This window comes from Epinephelus fuscoguttatus, linkage group LG9, assembly GCF_011397635.1.
Source record: "Epinephelus fuscoguttatus linkage group LG9, E.fuscoguttatus.final_Chr_v1".
NCBI classification, from domain to species: domain Eukaryota; kingdom Metazoa; phylum Chordata; class Actinopteri; order Perciformes; family Serranidae; genus Epinephelus; species Epinephelus fuscoguttatus.
The window spans coordinates 28698856-28704992 of NC_064760.1; the positions used below are offsets into that span (position 1 = coordinate 28698856).

Genomic DNA, 6137 nt, shown 5'->3' on the forward strand with positions numbered 1-6137 from the left:
AAATGGTAAAGCTGTAAGACAGAAAACCAAAACAATGAGCTAAAAGAGGCTAAAGTGCTCCAGAGTGCAGATGAATTGAAGAGTATGGTGATATTTTTCAGTTAATTTGACACTATGAATGACTCTTGTCACATTACATGCATACTAACCCAGTGTAAATATAAACACATTGATCGGAACAGCTTTAAAATATTTAACAGCAGCATTTCTCTTTAGAAGCAATGTCTTTACTCTATTTAATCCACAAACACTGTGAACAACTTTCATAGGGACTATTTCTTCTTATAAACTTAATAGGCAGTTCCACCAAAAGCTCACTTGTACTTTAATACCAATAGAAGTTAAGTGGTAATTAAATAACTAATCATAAATATCTCTACACAGCAGTTCAACAGTACTGAACTAAACAAAGGGGACCTGAAAAGTATTCTGTTAAATCAGTTCTTAGTTTTGTATTTAACTGCACTGATGGCATGTGTGTTCTGTAGCTTTTCATTAAACACAAAGTGAGACATGTCTCTTTAGAGAAGAGCAGCTGTATGACAGAGCATCATAATTTAAAGGCCCTGAAAACATATTTAGATTATTTACAGAGTTATGTATTTGTTTTGTTTTGTCTGTCTTCTCACTGGTTTCAAGTGGGCAGGGCCTGGGTGGGGAAAAAAGGCCACGTGCGTCAAATAGACAAAATCTGATGACAGCTGGTGGGTTGTTTGCTTATGTTGCCAGCGCTGTCTATCAAATGTGATCAAAACACACACACACACACACACACACACACACACACAGAGTTCTGATAAGGCGGATAAGCTGAGTTTTCAGTGTTAAATTGTTTTATAACACTTAAAGGTGGAGTCATTGATTCTGGAGAAAGATTTTTGATATTCACTGTGGAGTTCAGCGCGCCAACATGTCCCAGATTTATTGTTCCTCTCGCTACCACTGCCTTTATCTTTACACATTCATGGCCTCTCCCCTGTGCTGTGTACCAGCATGAACACCCCCAGCTGCTGATAGACTGGAATACAGTTGTGTGGCTTGGTCTAAGCCATGTTGTTTGTTTCCAATTTCCAGAGCCAGGGCTGTGTATGAACACCAGATTCCAGCGTTGGGTTGGGTACACTGCGGGTGACCCACAAAAAGGGTGATTCATGGGTGGTATCTTGTCTTGATTTTATTTCGAGGTTCAGTTCTGGGTGTAAAAAGAACATGTGGGTCAGATTGTGACGTTAGATGATAAATATATTGAAATAAAATGATAATAATGTAATTTAATGTCTTAACCTTTTAATTCTCTGATTGCTGACTTCTGTGCCACCTGGAATATGTGAGCTTCTTTAGTCAGGTGTTTTACTAACGGGCATGTTAACTGTGGAGATTTGCATCTTCTTTCCTCAATTACCTTTGTTTTAACATATATTATCTTATTTCTACATGTATTAAATGTCCCCAAATAATCACTTTAAATATGCTGCCTTACCAAATTATTTGAACAGTACGTGGTTATCATAGGATTTGTGGTTTCTTGTCGGGTTCAGTCATGGAACTAATTGGTAATTGGGGGATCCATGATACGATATTATCACGATACAATATTATTGCGATTTTAAACATGTTGCGATATGCTGAATCTTGCGGTAGAATATATTGCAGTTTATTACCTTTTTTCAAGTGTAAATTATGTCCCTAAAGGAAAACTATGTCAACATCTGTTTTATCTGTTAGGATAACGTTTTCAGTCGATCTCAGGTCAGCCTTTTTGCAGCAGCAGCAGCAGCAGCAGCAAAATGTATCTAGTGAACTGAAAAAGCAACTTTTTATATTTTTCTAGTAGGCTACCTTAAGTTTAATTTGTATTTGTAATACCAATAGTTTATGTCATAAAAAAAATCGATATTGCCACACAAAAATATCGCGATACTATACTGTATATATTTTCCCCTGCCCCTATTGGTCATATGTCCAGGTGGTGGCCGATATTGTGATATTTTATATTACATGTCACGGTTCTGGTTTGGGGATTGGGTTTTGAAAATCAGACCAGTATAGGGCTCTGGTACAAACACCTGATTTTTTTCAGCAGGCAAACTTTGAGGAAATATTTGTTGGTTGGAATCACTGACTGCACCTTTAATGATGAATTCTGCAAACGTATTCAGTTGATGGTTATTTAGTCATAAATATTTGGTGTTATTGAGAAAAATGTAAGATTTGAAACCAAGTTTTCAGGGGCTTTAAAAAATTCAAGGCACTTTATTAAAAAATAGCCTTGATTCAGTTGGATGATGAGTAGTCCTTCATCTTGAGTTAAAACCTTTAATACTCATTCCTAGTTTTTTTTTTTTTTTTTTTTTTTGCTTGAAGTTGACATTTCATTCACCGTCACATATTTTCACCCGACATGAGCGATATGCAGATTTTTCCTTTCAGTCACACGTCCCTCACCTCCTCACGTGTTTGCTTCTACTCTGTGTGTCGACACAGGTTTAGGAAATATTTCCATTGTCCCTTACAACTGTGACTGAACATCTATGAAAGGACAGGATCACGGGGATTGAGCTCCAAGCCAAATCCTCTCGGGCGGACACGGCACGATAATCTGCAATGACGACACGACTGGACTGGTCACGGGAAGAGCCGATGCGGTTCCCTCCTCTCAGTGCCTTATGGAACTCTGAGTCCAATCAATGCAACTCATTCACAATGATATTGCTTTTTGCTTGAAACTCATACAAAACAGAAGAATGGTGCAGTGATTGAAATATATAGATATATATATATATATATATATAATACATTTGACATGTTACAATGAATGAGAGAACTAAAGCCATCCTTTGCAACCCTAAGCACACTTTGAAGTGCCAGAGAGACGACGAATCTTACGTGACAAGTGTCTAATTGGTTTCTTGTAATCAGTATGATCAGATTACTCTTCATCCTTCTGCTGCCAGATTTTCACTGGTTATATGTGTTGAGATAATTTTATTAGATCTATTCAGTGCACTGTAAGACACTGGTTATTAGACGATAGCTTTTATACTGCTGTAAGTCACTTATAGTGACCTTGTACTTGTTTTAAAAGACAGATTGATCTTATTGGAGCGAAACGCCATTCAGCCCAAAACATTTACGAGTGTGTTGTTTGTACTCTAAACTCTGGTGCTGCTGCCACTGTCTTCTGAACGTTTGATGGGACTCATGAAGATGAGAAGATGATCTGGTTTGGCTTTTACGCACTACAGAACCAGGTCATAATTCGCACTTCCAATACTGCCAAGAGTGTGTTTTGTATGACAAAGGACGTGTGTAAAGCAAAGTATTCATGCTTGAGTAAAAAAAAAAAAAAAGAAAAAGAAAAGAAGAAGAAAAATCTGTTTGTGATCTACAGTTTGTAAAATATCAAAGGAGCTCTGACTCGCTAAGGTTCAACGCTCCACACAGTCTTTCCCTGAAGTCTAGAGTCATTCAAGTCTCCTGTACATGAAAGTAAAACCAAACAAAAAGGGTAATTCAATTGTAGATTAACTGCAATCCAATTAAAAGGATAACAGCAATGGCTTTTAAACTGTAGTATTTTGGATTACCTTACCATTTTCTTTAACAATTGCACATTTTACAATGAGCTGTGGTTTGCTTTTTGGTTTGATTTTCCTTTAATGAGCATTACAGTGTTTGGTGACTTCACTTAGTAAAAATGAAAATGAAAAATATATGAATACAAACGGAAAATAGATTTATACAAGGTTATACCAGGGAGAGCCCTGAAGCTTAGCACATTTCCATATTGCTGTAATAATTTCCTTTCTTTCAAAAAGACTGTGATTCCATAGGATTTAGGAAGATAGCTATCTAATCACCTGAAACTATGGGCGGATAGTTTTATATATTAAAAAAAAAAGAAACTGACAATATGAAGAAAAACAAAGACGAGAAAGATGTGTACATTTAGATAAATGAGAATTATTTATATTACATGATGAAAGATTGGTTTCCCCTTTTTTCTCCTTTTGTTTTTTCTTTTCTAAGAAATTGCATGTGAAATCAGTGATGCTTGACGAGCTCTGCTACTCACAAACTGACCTTAGGTTACCGTTAGAAACCCAGCCCTGGTTATTCTTTTGTAAATCAGTTTCACCTTTATTATTTTCTTTTCTTTTTTGTACGCCTCACCTTCTGCAGAAAAAAAAAAACAGGCATAGTAGTGGGTACAAAAGAGCAAGAGATGCATGCATAATTTGCTGAACCTCATTAGTGAGGCGCTGTACAGAGAATTTTAATACATTTTGTAAATAAAAATGTACAGAAAGGGTCCTGCGTCTGTGTTAATGTTATTTTACAACGCTATCTGAACCTGTCTGCATTGAGTACAAACACTGTGGGTGATTTTGTGGCCTGCGGGATCTCGGCTCAGGTTAAACACGCCGCATACTTGAACTCCATAACGGCAAAGTATCAGAAGCCCCCCTGCAGACATACACACAAAGAGAGGAGGTTTTTTTTGTAATAGGTCCAATATTGAGCCGTTAGTCAGTGGAAGTGTGTGTGCATGTTTTGGATCAATAGTAAGCACCATCTGCTTCACTCTCGCTCCCCTGCCTTGCATCCACTGATTGAGGGCTCCATTGACAGCTTCATCTGGCATGTGATCTTTCTCTCTCTATAAGAAGTGACACAATCAATAATGTATTATTATAACCACCAACTGCTTACAAAACATGCTGCACATGGATGCCGTGTCGCTTGTAATTCCAACTTGTAAGCTTTAGAAACTATATTTCAGGGGAGGACGTTCTCATCAGGATTTACTTTAGTAAATACAGCAGAGAGGACAGTTAATCATTTAAACCCTGCTTATTCCCACGGCGCAAAAAAAATAAAAAATAAATCTCATATATACAGTAAAGCAGCACACATAGATTGCCCAGACAGTCTGTGTCATTTTACTGGTCTCTGGGTCTGCATTGAATTCCTCCTTCCAGAGATCCAGCCTGCCACAGCTCAAATAACAAATCCAACAAACATGGCAAAAGACCAGTGTTTTTCTTTTTTCTTTCATTTTTGGACGCAGACACTATGATTCAGGATTTATTCACTGCACCAGTCCTGTGGAACAGACTCGGGCTGTATGAAATGCTACTGTATGATCCAAACAACCCATTTCTGACAAAGCATGAAAGGATATTGCTTTTTTGTTCTTCCTTTGCTCCGCTGCCTCTCCTTTTGTGTTTTTTTCCCCCTTTGTTATGCCTGGACTGCTTTCAAACAGGAACAAGACAACGTGGGGGAGTGGTGCGCGAGGAGGATGGCACTGCACTGCAGTACGTTGATGCTCGTGAGACTATTCTCTGGAATTAGTTTACTCACCTATAAAGAAAGGCGACACAGTGTTTGTCCTGCAAGGATAGGATAAAAAAACAAGAGGCAACAAGCAATTAGGATGAGGCCTTTCATTCAGAGAGTGACACGAGGAGAGGAACTGTTAATCTAATCACAGAGGACACCTAATCATCCCCTGCTGTGTCGCCGCACACTCCTTGCATGTGTCGGACTGTGCGACTATAGGCTAGCATCTCGTGCTCGCTGCCTCTTCGGGCCTGTCGCTGTGAAAGCTAATCTGATCCAACATGTCACCGAGGAGAAGACGGCTGTATACATGTGTGTGTGCATGAGAGAGGAGGAGAAGGGGTGTGTGTGAGTGAGAGAGAGAGAGAAAGAAAACTCAAGAGGCTGAGGGAGAACATGTCGTGGGGAGGATACTTTGATTACTGCCACGGAGGGAAAAAAGCTTTCTGGTTCACTAGCTCCCTCACTTTGCAGCGTGCTGTAGTCTTTCACCCTATCGCTCCTTCTCCAAGGACACAATGAATAAATCAGATTCCAACTGAGTTGTTCCATTTGCCTCTTTTCTCCACTTAAGCTCTTCAGCTATCTTCGAGTGCACCTGAAGAGAGCCGCACTTGACATTCAAGTTCAGCTGACAGCGATCAGCTTCCCAAGCTGTGTAAAATGATGGTTCAAAAGCATTATCATGAAAAGAGTGTGTTTTGGACTGACTTTTGACGTACGCAGTTTTCACATTTGTAGCTGTTTATTGGCTTTGTTGAGCGTCTTTAAATTATGTTTTGCTCTTCAAA

At 38.8% G+C, this 6137-nt stretch overlaps 1 protein-coding gene across 2 annotated transcripts in view; it reads left to right on the forward strand.

Annotated features, from left to right (window-relative positions):
- Window positions 1-4497, forward strand: part of gria3b (glutamate receptor, ionotropic, AMPA 3b) — a 107526-nt gene extending 103029 nt beyond the window's left edge. For both annotated transcript variants that reach the window (XM_049585667.1, XM_049585668.1), the window contains exon 16: window positions 2485-4497. The gene's annotated coding sequence lies outside the window, so the exon portion shown is untranslated. The remainder of the gene's footprint in view (window positions 1-2484) is intronic.
- The last annotated feature ends 1640 nt before the right edge of the window (window positions 4498-6137 follow it).